This window comes from Salmo salar, chromosome ssa02 (genome assembly GCF_905237065.1).
Source record: "Salmo salar chromosome ssa02, Ssal_v3.1, whole genome shotgun sequence".
Classification (NCBI taxonomy): domain Eukaryota; kingdom Metazoa; phylum Chordata; class Actinopteri; order Salmoniformes; family Salmonidae; genus Salmo; species Salmo salar.
The window spans coordinates 66,835,142-66,850,654 of NC_059443.1; the positions used below are offsets into that span (position 1 = coordinate 66,835,142).

General features: G+C 45.1%; 1 protein-coding gene across 2 annotated transcripts in view; it reads left to right on the plus strand.

Annotated features, from left to right (window-relative positions):
- The first annotated feature begins 661 nt into the window (after window positions 1–661).
- The window catches only part of LOC106590757 (protein phosphatase 1 regulatory subunit 29), a 322,277-nt gene continuing 307,425 nt past the window's right edge, over window positions 662–15,513 (plus strand). For both annotated transcript variants that reach the window (XM_045708346.1, XM_045708350.1), the window contains exon 1: window positions 662–772. The gene's annotated coding sequence lies outside the window, so the exon portion shown is untranslated. The remainder of the gene's footprint in view (window positions 773–15,513) is intronic.

A 15,513-nucleotide genomic window follows, 5' to 3' on the forward strand; every position in this document is an offset into this window, starting at 1 on the left:
TTGGTTGTGCTATTAGATGAAGCACAGTGGTAACACGTTCATCTGTTGTATAAATAAACACACCTGACATTGGATTTATTCCCGTTTGAACTTTGCTGTGCTTTTAAATGGTGAAAAGGGAAGTGATAGACATTTGGGTGACAACTAAACCATGAATCAGACATTGTTTTTCCAAACGGGAACTTGGTTGTGCTGTTTGAGCTTGTATAACACTGGTTTTTTTTTTGGGGGGGGGGGAATATAGGTTGTAATCTCATTGATCAACGTCTCAACCAAATATGACCCAATTAATTATCCACGTTGAATTGACGGGTTGTGCCCTGTGAGTATGCTATAGTCTACATACAGAGATAATGGTAACCGTTATTTCATGACACAATGTGATTCCATCAGTCCAAAGGTCTTCTAGAGTCTTATCACAACGGGAGTGGTTGGCGATCCACCTCTCCTCTTTACTCGAGCCATCTCTCGCTCTCTCCCTTCTTCCTCACTCCCTCTCCCCCTCTCTTGCGCTTCCCACTCACTCCCGGCTCTCTCTCTCTCTCTCTCTCTCTCTCTCTCTCTCTCTCTCTCTCTCTCTCTCTCTCTCTCTCTCTCTCTCTCTCTCTCTCTCTCTCTCTCTCTCTCTCTCTCTCTCTCTCTCTCTCTCTCTCTCTCCCTCGCGACTTCCGAGCTTGAGCACACGGTGCTGTCACGGGATAATTAACTGCCTTTTTAAAACGCTGCAGAACGGATCATAGACTACGTTTCTAATGGAAACTGCGATTTAAAGGTAGGCTACCGCTAATTGTTGTGTTTAAATGACAATATCAGCCTATTTTCAAGGGGTAGTTGAATAGCGTTAAAACATTCCCAGTTGACGGTTTTTGGTGTGGAATATATTGTTTGAAAGTGATTCTCAGCCGCTGCGAAACGAACACCTGCATTTGGAAAAGAAGGTGCTGTGTTGTATGCTTTGACTGAGCTCTCATAGCAACTGGGTTTTCAACAGCTTCCTCTCGCTGCGGTGTGTGGAGCGCTAATTGGTTGCTGGTGGAAGATTCTAACTGACAGCATGAGAAGGGACTGGTCCACTCAAACATGCTCCGTTTGGGTCAGTAGCAGAAATAGCTTAGAAGAACATTGAGGGGTTTGTAGCCTATTGCCCGATCTGTAGCGAACCCAAACCAAGCGGATTTAAATCAAGCTGATGGAAAGCAGTTGGTTACCACATGCCTGTGTGTGTATTTAACTGGTAGAAAGAAAGGTTTCAATCGCCGGTTTGAAAGCCAGCTGTTGATAACGTTTGGACGGGTAGGCGATTAGTTGCTCCAAGCCAGGGGTTTCTGGACTGGGTGTAGCCTACATGGACTTACACGCTCCCACAGTGATGCAAAGGGTTCTGGGACGGGACGGTTGGTGTTGTGAGCAGAACTGTATCTGGTGCCAAAGCTGAGGCAGATGCGTCTCGCGGGCTGGCTGCACGAGCCGCATGTGGCGTGTGTGTGTGTGGCTTCGTGATTGACGTGTGTCTTTAGCCTACACTCCCTCCAAAATATACTTTATTCACACATGGATTCACCCGTTTATAATTGTAATAATAATGTGTTTCCAGAGGCTAATATGAATATCGATTTATTAGGAAGCGTTCCAAATGAGCGCTTCATCGGCACAATTCATTTTGGCCGAAGTGACTATATTCATGGGAATGTGAGTGTCTTTGTGTGACTGTGTGTGTGACAGAGAGAGCGAGAGAAAGACAAAGACCGACTGACACCGGGGGTAGCTCGCGCCTTCACGGCTTGATTTCTAATCTTGCAAATGCGCATACAGTGACTGGCGAAACCTGGGGTCCCCGCTCGCGACTCGCTGTCACCTCGGCGGCATCGACCGTAAGACAGACATTACCGCCACGGAATACTGATCGTCGCCATCTGTGTACGGGGACCGGGGCTCATGCACCCGTTAGCTGTTATCTCCCCGGGTTGGGTTATTACCGGGGCAGACACCGTTTGCACAACAGGACGGATGAGTGTAGCAACGATAGTAATAATGAGTGATACTATGTCACCAGCAAACCAATGGACCCTAAATGACAGTTTGATTTGACTCCAGATAGAAGGAGTTTTTTCCCGGAAGACTGTTGCATTCTCCAATGCCAGCTGGTGATTGTTCGGTTTATTTTACAATGACTTGTACAATTTGCGTATCATCATCACCACCATTCTCAGCTAAATAGAAACTGAATGAAATCTTGATACACAAAAGCTCCTGATAATATGTTATTTTCTCTCCATTCTTTTCTCTGCTAGTACTTCTCTCTCTCGCTCTCTCTCTCTCTCTCTCTCTTTCCTAACTATAGCTATGACAGTCTTTCATTCATACTTATTTCTACGTGGGCAGATCAGATCCACAGCTACTGGTCATGACGGTGTGTGTGTGGACATGAGTCACTAGTGGTCCACATCTTGTTATAAGGGCCTTATTAAACACGACCTTCGTCTCTACTCCACTCTGATCCATCCCTGAACCCACACATCCGGTCGCTGCTGAGGCTGGTGTGTGTGTGTGTGTGTAAGGGGTTAGGATGTGTGTGTGTGAGGGTAGTAGAGCTGTGTGTGACGTGTGTGTGATGTCAGTGGCCGGGGGGCTGTGGTCCCTAAAGAGCAGCTAGCCAGCCGATCCAATAAAGTCATGATGTCAGTAATGATGCTATTACTGGAGATGGTCTGACAGGTTACACAGACTAATGGACAGACACACACACACAATACACACACACACACACACACACACACACACCTGCTTTTTCTTCTGCCCTCTCCTTTCAGAGCACAGTGGTATTTATCAGTTCACACTCACACACATACGCATGTACACACACACACACACACACACACACACACACACACACACACACACACACACACACACACACACACACACACACACACACACACACACACACACACACACACACACACACACACACACACACACACACGTCGTCCTCCTATTGAATTTCCTTTCCCTGTCCCCAAACCGGAGAATGACAGATGAGAGAGAGAGGTCCTTAATTCTAACAGCTAACACGTGCTGTCTGTTTGGTGTATGTATGTGTGTGTGTGTGTGTGTGTGTGTGTGTGTGTGTGTGTGTGTGTGTGTGTGTGTGTGTGTGTGTGTGTGTGTGTGTGTGTGTGTGTGTGTGTGTGTGTGGTTGCTTGTCTGGAGTGTGTCTGTTCCTGTGTGTGTGTGTGTCTGTGTATCCGTGTGTCTGTCTGGTGTGTGTGTGTGTTACACTGCTCGAGTGTGTGTGTGTGTGTGTGTAGTGCAGTGTTGTGTGTGTCTGCCACAGCCACAATAATAATGCTGCCTGCACAAAGGAATTCTTATCTGGTCAACAAATGTTTATTTGCTTGTATTGTACCAGTGTGTCAGTCTGTCTGTAACTCCAGACAGCTAGGGGAGAGGAGGGGAGAGTGTGTCAGTCTGTCTGTAACTCCAGACAGCTAGGGGAGAGGAGGACAGAGTGTGTCAGTCTGTCTGTAACTCCAGACAGCTAGGGGAGAGGAGGGGAGAGTGTGTCAGTCTGTCTGTAACTCCAGACAGCTAGGGGAGAGGAGGACAGAGTGTGTCAGTCTGTCTGTAACTCCAGACAGCTAGGGGAGAGGAGGACAGAGTGTGTCAGTCTGTCTGTAACTCCAGACAGCTAGGGGAGAGGAGGACAGAGTGTCAGTCTGTCTGTAACTCCAGACAGCTAGGGGAGAGGAGGGGAGAGTGTGTCAGTCTGTCTGTAACTCCAGACAGCTAGGGGAGAGGAGGACAGAGTGTGTCAGTCTGTCTGTAACTCCAGACAGCTAGGGGAGAGGAGGACAGAGTGTGTCAGTCTGTCTGTAACTCCAGACAGCTAGGGGAGAGGAGGACAGAGTGTGTCAGTCTGTCTGTAACTCCAGACAGCTAGGGGAGAGGAGGACAGAGTGTGTCAGTCTGTCTGTAACTCCAGACAGCTAGGGGAGAGGAGGACAGAGTGTGTCAGTCTGTCTGTAACTCCAGACAGCTAGGGGAGAGGAGGGGAGAGTGTGTCAGTCTGTCTGTAACTCCAGACAGCTAGGGGAGAGGAGGACAGAGTGTGTCAGTCTGTCTGTAACTCCAGACAGCTAGGGGAGAGGAGGACAGAGTGTGTCAGTCTGTCTGTAACTCCAGACAGCTAGGGGAGAGGAGGACAGAGTGTGTCAGTCTGTCTGTAACTCCAGACAGCTAGGGGAGAGGAGGACAGAGTGTCAGTCTGTCTGTAACTCCAGACAGCTAGGGGAGAGGAGGGGAGAGTGTGTCAGTCTGTCTGTAACTCCAGACAGCTAGGGGAGAGGAGGACAGAGTGTGTCAGTCTGTCTGTAACTCCAGACAGCTAGGGGAGAGGAGGACAGAGTGTGTCAGTCTGTCTGTAACTCCAGACAGCTAGGGGAGAGGAGGACAGAGTGTGTCAGTCTGTCTGTAACTCCAGACAGCTAGGGGAGAGGAGGACAGAGTGTGTCAGTCTGTCTGTAACTCCAGACAGCTAGGGGAGAGGAGGGGAGAGTGTGTCAGTCTGTCTGTAACTCCAGACAGCTAGGGGAGAGGAGGACAGAGTGTGTCAGTCTGTCTGTAACTCCAGACAGCTAGGGGAGAGGAGGACAGAGTGTGTCAGTCTGTCTGTAACTCCAGACAGCTAGGGGAGAGGAGGACAGAGTGTGTCAGTCTGTCTGTAACTCCAGACAGCTAGGGGAGAGGAGGACAGAGTAAGGCTGTTGCTTCTGGATAAATAGGGGTTCAGACGGAGCGGACATGGAGGACTTGATATTGTGGTCTAGGTCTTGTGATTTGAGTCTTGTTCTGGTTCTCGTAGGCTGCTCTGGTCTTAATTCAATATTTGCTGTTGACAGCAGAATACAAAATCTGTTGTTGTGATATAGAGTGTATTGGGGAAAGTGATTAATCTGTTGTTGTGATATAGAGTGTATTGGGGAAAGTGATTAATCTGTTGTTGTGATATAGAGTGTATTGGGGATAGTGATGAATCTGTTGTTGTGATATAGAGTGTATTGGTTAAAGTGATGAATCTGTTGTTGTGATATAGAGTGTATTGGTTAAAGTGATGAATCTGTTGTTGTGATATAGAGTGTATTGGTTAAAGTGATGAATCTGTTGTTGTGATATAGAGTGTATTGGTTAAAGTGATGAATCTGTTGTTGTGATATAGAGTGTATTGGTTAAAGTGATTAATCTGTTGTTGTGATATAGAGTGCATTGGGGAAAGTGATGTAGTTATGTAGAGGAAAAATCATTGCCTTGCATTTGTTAGTGGATATGCGAGAGAGGAGACAAGACAAGGAAGACCTGGGGGAATTGGAACACAGACAGTGTCTCTGCAGGCTAGATGAAATAGATAGTAGAAACCAAGCATATCCTACAACCTATTAATGTTTATAAGGGAAACGGAGACAAGGAGAGGAAGCAATGTGGGAGAATTGGGACAAAGCCAGTATCTTGAGGGACCAGTAAAAACCTTGTCGCTTTCCTCGCTTGACTTCCCCTAACTCTAGACACCAATCTGTGCCCCAAATGGCACCCTATTCCCTATATAGAGCCCTATGGGTCCTGATCAAAAGTAGTGCACTATACAGGGAATATGGTGCCATTTGCGACGCAGACCTCTACCCTGAACACTAAAAGAACACTTCTTTTTGAGAGGAGTTCAAAGTTAAAGCTCAGAATCCAAAATCTCGGTAGCAAAACGACCAGGCTATGGTTACAAGTGATTGCTCTTCTCTCTTTCTCCCCTAATCCCTGCTCTCCTTCAACTCCTTCTGCCCTGAAGTTCAACATCTGAATCCACATCTCCACTTTAAGAGGCTGTATCACATCCGGCCGTGATTGGGAGTCCCATAGGGTGGCGCACAATTGGCTCAGCGTCGTCCGGGGTAGGATGTCATTGTAAATAAGAATTTGTTCTTAACGGACTTGCCTAGTTAAATAAAGGTTAAATTAAATAAAAAAAGCTTGGTTTGAAACCACTCAGTTGGAGTTTTTTCCCTTTTCTCTGTTTCTCCCCCCAATCCAACTCTTATAATTTAGTTAGAGCTTAAGAGAGACCTTGGTTTTGATAGTTGTTAAATATGTAGAGGGCTAGTTTGCACCAGAGCAATTGTCTTGTTGCTAAACTTAACTGAATTTTGGATGAAGTTTGTACTGTAGGGAGGGAAAACTAAATATTTTCATTAAGGGTATTTCCAATTCTTAAAAAGACTACACCAAAATGGAATTGAACCCTGAACCCCCCTTCATGTTGGGTTTAAAAGCTGTGAATAATGATAAGTGGTTATGGAGGATAATGAATTCAGAGTGAAGTATAAAGTGTGTGTGTGTGTGTGTGTGTGTGTGTGTGTGTGTGTGTGTGTGTGTGTGTGTGTGTGTGTGTGTGTGTATGTGTATGTGTATGTGTGTGTGTGTGTGTGTGTGTGTGTGTGTGTATTTGACTGGATGTTTTATATTGAATGTCTCCGACTCACCTGATTAGCCTGGATAATACCTGTGCGCTCAAGCAGGGAAATCTATGCAAATCTTCTTTGAGTATGTGTGTGTGTGTGTTTGCGCGTGTGTGTGTGTGCGCGTGTGTGTTCGTGTGATGTGTTTGTGCATGTATAAGGTCCCCACCTTCTCTAACCCAGTTCTGCCCCTCACAGTGTGTAGTAAGTAAGTACTCCCTGTCTCCTCCACTACAACTACACACGCTGCCTCTACCTGTCTCTTAATTGGCTACGACGCCGGATTACTTTTGCAGGGTATTTTTGTAGGTGTTTGTGTGCGTGTGTCCTAATTATAGTAGTTGGGGTAATTTATCAACGGGAAGCTCATAAGAATGGGACACCCTGTTTAACAAGCCAGGAAGTCACACAGGAGGTGTGTGTGTGTGTGTGTGTGTGTGTGTGTGTGTGTGTGTGTGTGTGTGTGTGTGTGTGTGTGTGTGTGTGTGTGTGTGTGTGTGTGTGTGTGTGTGTGTGTGTGTGTGTGCAGGTACCTGAAACAGCAGGTGATTTTATAAGTTCCTCTGATTGGACTACTTCATGTAATCCCTCTCTTCACTGAGACACTGAGAGGTGAGATGACACCAGGAAGCATACGTGATTATAGGTGTTAACACACCACACAGCACACTATTTCAAAACTGTCAGGACACAATGTAGCACAGGTTGATTGGCAGTTGAAAACTGTTATGACACCGCTAAGTAACACAATCACAGTGGAACTTAGAGCTGGTACAACACCAGGTAGCAGAGTTGAAATGTCAGGTATAAACTGTTATGACAACGCTTGTTAAAGATGAGGCATTATATGTCTTTGCTAAGTAGCACTGTGAACCCTTAAGTAGCCCTATGTCATATTATGAAACCATAACTAGCCTAGCACTGGGCTGAGTTTTGACTCTCTGAGACGGTCAGGAACCACAGCCTGCAGTAGAGGACCAAGATGACGGGATGGATTGACTGAGAGAAGGGAGAGTTTACGAGGGTGCTGGGTATCACTGATGAGAGTTGGGGTGGTGAGGGGCTGGATAGTATGACTGTTTTCTCCCCAACCAGGGATCATGGCCAGTGACAGCTTTAGTGTGGAGACATTGTTAAAGTGACACAAAGAAAATGGCACGGATATTGACCCGGTATGTATGTGTGTGTGTGTGTGTGTGTGTGTGTGTGTGTGTGTGTGTGTGTGTGTGTGTGTGTGTGTGTGTGTGTGTGTGTGTGTGTGTGTGTGTGTGTGTGTGTGTGTGTGTGTGTGCGTGCGTGCGTGCGTGCGTGTGTGTGCATGTCTGGTTTACAGGCTGACTGTAGTGTAGGTATTCATCAGCATGACACAGAGATGAGATTCTTCTGAAATTATTTTCACAGAAATGACTAGCATAGGTGTCTCATTAAAAATCTTTGTGTGCGTGTCGATCTCTCATTATAAAAAGATGACTTGTCACCATCTTCGTCTTCCGTGTACTTCTCAGGTCAGACAGAGAAAGTGGGTGTGTGTCCCAGGTGTAATCAGTGACGGTGTTTGGATTGGAGATGAGTGTTCCTGGTCTCCTGTCCTAAACTAACCTGATGTTACCTTAGAATGTGTCTTGGTCCTGTGTGGCTCAGTCGGTAGAGCGTGGCGCTTACGTTGGCAGAATTTCTGGTTCGATTCCCGTTGCCAACCATACGTAACATGTATACAAGTGTGATGGTAAGTTGCTTTAGCTGGTAAGTTGCTTTGGCCTATATAATTCTATTAGAAAAGAGGGAAAACCCTTGTCCACAGGGCCGTCTGGAGCAAGCTAGGCCCTTAACAGATATTGGAAGATGCATTGGTTCAACAGGCCATGCTGAGATAATGACAAGTCTACAGTGGTGTGTGTTTCAGAGATGTTTTATAGATGTGGTAATCTTCACAGTGGCCAGCTAACGATGACCCTGTGAACATGCAGTGAGGTTTCAGTGTAGACTGGCTGCCACAGTGACAGAGATAGACACAATCGCACTTGTTTTCACACATCCACACATTAACTGTTCACTCACAGTGTGTGTGTGTGTGTGTATGTGACCAATTGTTGACACTCACAGTCTGTGTGTGTGTGTGTGTGTAGGTGTGTATGTGTGTGACCAACTGTTAACACTGTGTGTCTTGCTGCGCGTGTGGTATAGACTAACGTCCACAGACAGACAGTTGACCTCTATTTGACCGTGACACAGTGACCGATTAGCCGACTGACCGTAGCAACACTGACTTGGGGCCGCAAACACCATATTTCCTAAATAGTGCACTACTTTTGAACAGAACCCTATTGGCCCTGGTCAAAAGTAGTGCACTATATAAGTAATAGGGTGCCATTGGGAACACACACATTTCTATCCCTATTGGACACTGTCAGTTCAGAAGGCATTCAGACTGAGTATACTGTTCCTGTCCATGGTGCTGAATTCAGAAGGCATTCAGAGAGTACTGTTCCTGTCCATGGTGCTGAATTCAGAAGGCATTCAGAGAGTACTGTTCCTGTCCATGGTGCTGAATTCAGCAGGCATTCAGAGAGCACTGTCCCTGTCCATGGTGCTGTCACCAGGCATTCAGACTGAGTATACTGTTCCTGTCCATGGTGCTGAATTCAGAAGGCATTCAGAGAGCACTGTCCCTGTCCATGGTGCTGAATTCAGAAGGCATTCCGAGTATACTGTTCCTGTCCATGGTGCTGAATTCAGCAGGCATTCAGAGAGCACTGTCCCTGTCCATGGTGCTGAATTCAGAAGGCATTCAGAGAGTACTGTCCCTCTCCATGGTGCTGAATTCAGCAGGCATTCAGAGAATACTGTCCCTCTCCATGGTGCTGAATTCACCAGGCATTCAGAGAGTACTGTCCCTGTCCATGGTGCTGAATTCAGAAGGCATTCAGAGAGTACTATCCCTGTCCATGGTTCTGAATTCAGCAGGCATTTAGAGAGTACTGTCCCTGTCCTGGTGCTGAATTCAGCAACTACACTAAATAACAGTGGGGAGCTCTCCATGGTCCTGACATATAAACCTCCTTTCCATGCTGCTTTCCTCTCTTTTCTCAGCTTCCGACCATTCTGTATGTGTGTGTGTGAGAGTACGTAGCTGCATGCTCCAGTTCAGCAGTTTAGTCCTTGCCTAGTCTCAGATGTAAATAATCTCCTGGCTCACACACATACACTCTCACTCACTCACTCACTCACTCACTCACTCACTCACTCACTCACTCACTCACTCACTCACTCACTCACTCACTCACTCACTCACTCACTCACTCACTCTCTTTATGAGAGAGAGAGAGAGAGAGAGAGAGAGAGAGAGAGAGAGAGAGAGAGAGAGAGACAGACAGACAGACAGACAGACAGACAGACAGACAGACAGACAGACAGACAGACAGACAGACAGACAGACAGACAGACAGGAGAGTTTCAGCCTGTGGAAGAGGTCATTGTTTGCAGCTGTCTTGACAGGTAGCCAGAGTGATGACAATGAGCCAGTGGTGGAGGCCCACGCACGCACGCACACACACACACACACACACACACACACACACACACACACACACACACACACACACACACACACACACACACACACACTGAAGCTCTCAGTTGGAAATGTCTACAGAAACATGTAGATTGACAGCAATGAGAGACGAGGACCAACTTGTCTCTGGACTGGCGCTTTCTCTGCGGTAGAGCTGGCTGCTGTCCATGGTGCTGAAGCTGAACAGCCAACATTGAAGCTCACCATTGTGCTGGACATACACACGTAGCACAGAACAGTATATTGCCTACTGTAGTTATGTTATACAGTGTGCTTTCTCTGTTCTACTGATTTATGTTTGTTTAGTGGAGTTAGCTGTCCATGATGTTGAAATGGAATAGTCCATTGTAGAGCTCTCCATGGGGCTGGAAATGGAATAGTCCACTGTAGAGCTCTCCATGGGGCTGGAAATGGAATAGTCCATTGTAGAGCTCTCCATGAGGCTGGAAATGGAATAGTCCATTGTAGAGCTCTCCATGGGGCTGGAAATGGAATAGTCCATTGTAGAGCTCTCCATGGGTCTGGAAATGGAATAGTCCATTGTAGAGCTCTCCATGGGTCTGGAAATGGAATAGTCCATTGTAGAGCTCTCCATGGGGCTGGAAATGGAATAGTCCATTGTAGAGCTCTCCATGGGGCTGGAAATGGAATAGTCCATTGTAGAGCTCTCCATGGGGCTGGAAATGGAATAGTCCATTGTGGAGCTCTCCATGTTGCTAGAAATGAGATGCCATAAAAACATGTAAGTGATAGCAATGAAACAAACTGTCCATTGTTCTAGGATATTTGAATGACTGTTTTGATGACTGGATGATTTTAAACTGTATCTGGAAGTATGCATATTTGGTCTTGTTTGTTTGTGGGTAACTGTGGTTGGCTGTTTGTGATGAAGTGTCCTTTGATGTGGTGCTGTTGGCAGTGTGTGTGTGTGTGTGTGTGTGTGTGTGTGTGTGTGTGTGTGTGTGTGTGTGTGTGTGTGTGTGTGTGTGTGTGTGTGTGTGTGTGTGTGTGCCTATGTCTGAGTGACTGTGTGTGTGTGTATGTGCTTGTCTGTGAGTCTATCTGAAAATGTGTATGTATGAGAATGTGTCTATCAAACAGAATATGTTATGAGAGTGATAGAGAGACTCAGAGCAGACTTAAAATCCCAGCCAGATTCCTCCCTGCATTCCTTGGCTGCTCACAATGTACCATCTGGACCAATTAGAAGCTGTGATTCTCCTCCCAGGGGGTCCAATGGAATATAGCCAGAGGCAGGGGGACTCGGCCAACTCCTCCCCCACTCAGAAGCCCTCCTCTGGGGGTCCTCTCTAACTCCAGCCCATTGTCTGGTCCCAACCTCCATAGAAAAGGGCAGGCCCCTGGTTCCCCTTCAGGGCTGACAGTAATAGGATAAAGTGGGATGGAGTGGCCCCTAGACACTTATCTAAGGTTAGTTTGGAAGTTTTTGGACTAATGGTTGAGGTTAGGAGTGAGGGAAGGGTAAGCTGATTCTAGATCTGTGCCTTCGGGCAAGTTCTGAAATTGTTGGACTGAGACTGTTTGAGTATGCACACACACACACACACACACACACACACACACACACACACACACACACACACACACACACACACACACACACACACACACACACACAAAAAGCAATTGTTTTATTCTGTCTGCTAAAGGAAACAATTTGTGAATTCACAAAGAATCTCAGAGTAAGAGTACGGATTTAGGATCAGTTTTGCCTTTTATATCACAATGAATATGATTACAAAGCGGAGCTGATCCTAGATCACTATTCCTACGCTGAAGACGCTTTGTGAATTCGGCCCCGGGAAGAAAGCTGTTGCCCAATACCTTGCACAGCAGTCTTTCGCCATGGGACCCTAGAGCAGGGGTGTCAAACTCATTTCATGGAGGGCCTAGGGTCGGCGGGTTTGGGGTTTTTAAGACCTAGACAACCAGGTGAGGTGGGTTCTTTACTAATTAGTGACCTTAATTCATCAATCAAATACAAGGGAGGAGTGAAAATCCGCAGACACTTGGCCCTCCATGGAATGAGTTGGCCCTAGAGGTATTAGTCAATGCATATGAACTGGTATTTGGTATTGTATTAGGATCCCCATTGGCTGTTGCAAAAGCAGCAGCTACTCTTCCTGGTGTCCACACAAAACATGAAACATGATGTAATACAGAACATTAATAGACAAGAACAGCTCAACGACAGAACTCCATCAATTTCAAAAGGCACAGATAGCCTTCACATCAGTACATACACACAAACTCTATTGGTCAAATAGGGGATAGGCGTTGTGCCGTGAGGTGTAGCTTTATCTGTTTTTTGAAACCAGGTTTGATGTTCACTTGAGCAATATGAGATGGGAGGGTGTTCCATGCAGTAATGGCTCTATATAATTCTGTACGCTTTCTTGAATTTGTTCTGGATTTGGGGACTGTGAAAAGACCCCTGGTGGCATGTCTGGTGGGGTAAGTGTGTGTGTCAGAGCTGTGTGTAAGTTGACTATGCCAAGAGAGACTGGCATGCATAGTATTTATATCAGCACTCTGATTATAATGAAGAGCAAGACGTGCCGCTCTGTTCTGGGCCAGCTGCAGCTTAACTAGGTCTTTCCTTGCAGCACTCGGCCACACGACTGGACAATAATCAAGATAAGACAAAACTAGAGCCTGCAGGACTTGTTTTTTGGAGTGTGGTGTCAAAAAAAGCAGAGCATCTATTTATTACGGACAGACCTCTCCCCATCTTTACAACCATTGAATCTATATGTTTTGACCATGACAGTTTACAATCTAAGGTAACGCCAAGTAATTTAGTCTCCTCAACTTGTTCAACAGCCATACCATTCATTACCAGATTCAGCTGAGGTCTAGAACTTAGGGAATGACAAATACAATGCTCTTAGTTTTAGAGATGTTCAGGACCAGTTTATTAATGGCCACCCATTCCAAAACAGACTGCAACTCTTTTTTAAGGGTTTCAATGACTTCATTAGCTGTGGTTGCTGATGTGTATATGATTGAATCATCAGCATACATGGACACACATGCTTTGTTTAATGCCAGTGGCAGGTCATTGGTAAAAATAGAAAAGAGTAGCGGACCTAGAGAGCTGCCCTGCGGTACACCCCACTTTACATGTTTGACATTAGAGAAGCTTCCATTAAAGAAACCCCTTTGAGTTCTATTAGATCGATAGCTCTGCATCCACAATATGTCAGAGGTTGTAAAGCCATAACACATGTTTTTTCAACAACAGGTTATGGTAAATAATATCAATGGCTGCACTGAAATATAACAGTACAGCTCCCACAATCTTCTTATTATCAATTTCTTTCACCCAATCATCAGTCATTTGTGTCAGTGCAGTACATGTTGAGTGCCCTTCTCTATAAGCATGCTGAAAGTCTGTTGTCAGTTTGTTTACAAAGAAATAGCATTGTATTTGGTCCAACACAGTTTGCTAAGAGCTGGCAGCAAGCGTATAGATCTGCTGTTAGAACCAGTAAAGTCCACTTTACCACTCTTGGGTAGAAGAATGACTTTGGCTTCCCTCCAGGCCTGAGGACAAAGACTTTCCTCTAGACCCAGATTAAAGATATGACAGATGGGAGTAGCTATAGAGTCAGCAACCATCCTCAGTAGCTTTCCATCTAAGTTGTCCATGCCAGGTGGTTTGTCATCACTGATCAATAACAATAATTCTTCCACCTCTCCCACACTAACTTCAAACTTGCAATGCTTTTATTTCATTATTTGTTTTTTTATGCATGAATACGATGGCTCACTGTTCGTTGTTGGCATTTCCTAGCTAAGTTTGCCTACTTTGTCAATTAAGTAATGGTTTTGTGACAAATAAACCATCTGATTTGATGAAAGATGGAGTTGAATTTGTCTTTCTGCCCATAATTTCATTTAACGTACTCCAAAGTTTTATGTAATTGATCTTGGCTTCATAAAGTTTGCCTCTCCCTCTCTGGTTTTGTTTAAATTACACAACTTTCCCCAGGCTTTTATAGCCATATAATCTAGTTAGGCTATAACATAATGTATGCCAAAAATGTTTTGTGATAACTGCACTGTGATTTGAATTATGTTGGGGAAAAAACATTTTTTTCTGTTAGAGATTTTTCTTAATGTTAAGGATCCCAATGCCATGGATGGCTTTGGATCTTTTTTAAATGGATTTGTTAATGTCTTCCTCATTGGTAGGAATACGTTTGGTCCAAATCAGATGTTGGGTACTATATTTATTGAATATTATCTATCTGAATCCTATGAATTAAAATTGTCAATTTGTCTGTAATCAATTAGCTTATTTTCTCAGAGATTAAATTATATTTCAACAAAATAATGTTTCAGGAATGCTAATCGTATCTGTTAGTAACTACAGAAAATATTTCAGAACAATCTGAGATGGGGTGGGTGTGGAAATGCTCTTTCTTGTGCGTTTTTGTGGTGGAAAGACCCTCCTAGGACAACACACTCACAGCCACAAGGTCTCAGCACCAGCCTTGTCTAGTTTACATGCATAGCCAGTGTCTTATATCGACCCGCTTGTTTGCAAAATCAATGCAAGCCCACACTTACACATTGTCAACATGCCCAAACATACTGCTGACACACACACACACACGCACACACACACGAGTCGCAGACACACACATGAGACATGAACCTATGTACTTTGATACACTTTGGAAGTTATTCAGACCCCTTGACCTTTTCCATATTTTGTTACTTTACAGCCTTATTCTAAAATTTATGAAATTACAATTTGTCCTTGTCAATCTACATACAATACCCCATAATGACAAAGCAAAAAACGTTTTTTGTTCGCACATTCATAGAAAATTAAATCAGAAATATCTTATTTACATAAATATTCAGACCCATGACTTTGAGACTCTAAATTGAGCTCAGGTGCATCCTGTTAACATTGATCATCATTGAGATGTTTCTACAACTTGATTGGAGTCCACCTGTGGTAAATTAAATTGATTGGACATGATTTGGAAAGGCACACACTTGTCTATTTAACGTCCCACAGTTGACACTGCATGTCAGAGCAGAAACCAAGCCATGAGGTCGAAGGAATTATCCGTAAAGCTCTGAGACAGGATTGTATCGAGGCACAGATCTGGGGAAGGGTATCAAAAAATGTCTTCAGCATTGAAGGTCCCCAACAACACAGTGGCCTTCATCATTCTTAAATGGAAGAAGTTTGGATCCACCAAGACTCGTCCTAGAGCTGGCCGCTCGTCCAAACAGAACAATCGGGGGAGAAGGGCCTTGGCCAGGGAGGTGACCAAGAACCCGAAAGCTCCAGAGTTTTTCTGTGGAGATGGGAGAACCTTCCAGAAGGACAGCATTCTTTGCAGCACTCCACCAATCAGGCTTTTATGGTAGAGTGGCCAGATGGAAGCCAATCCTCAG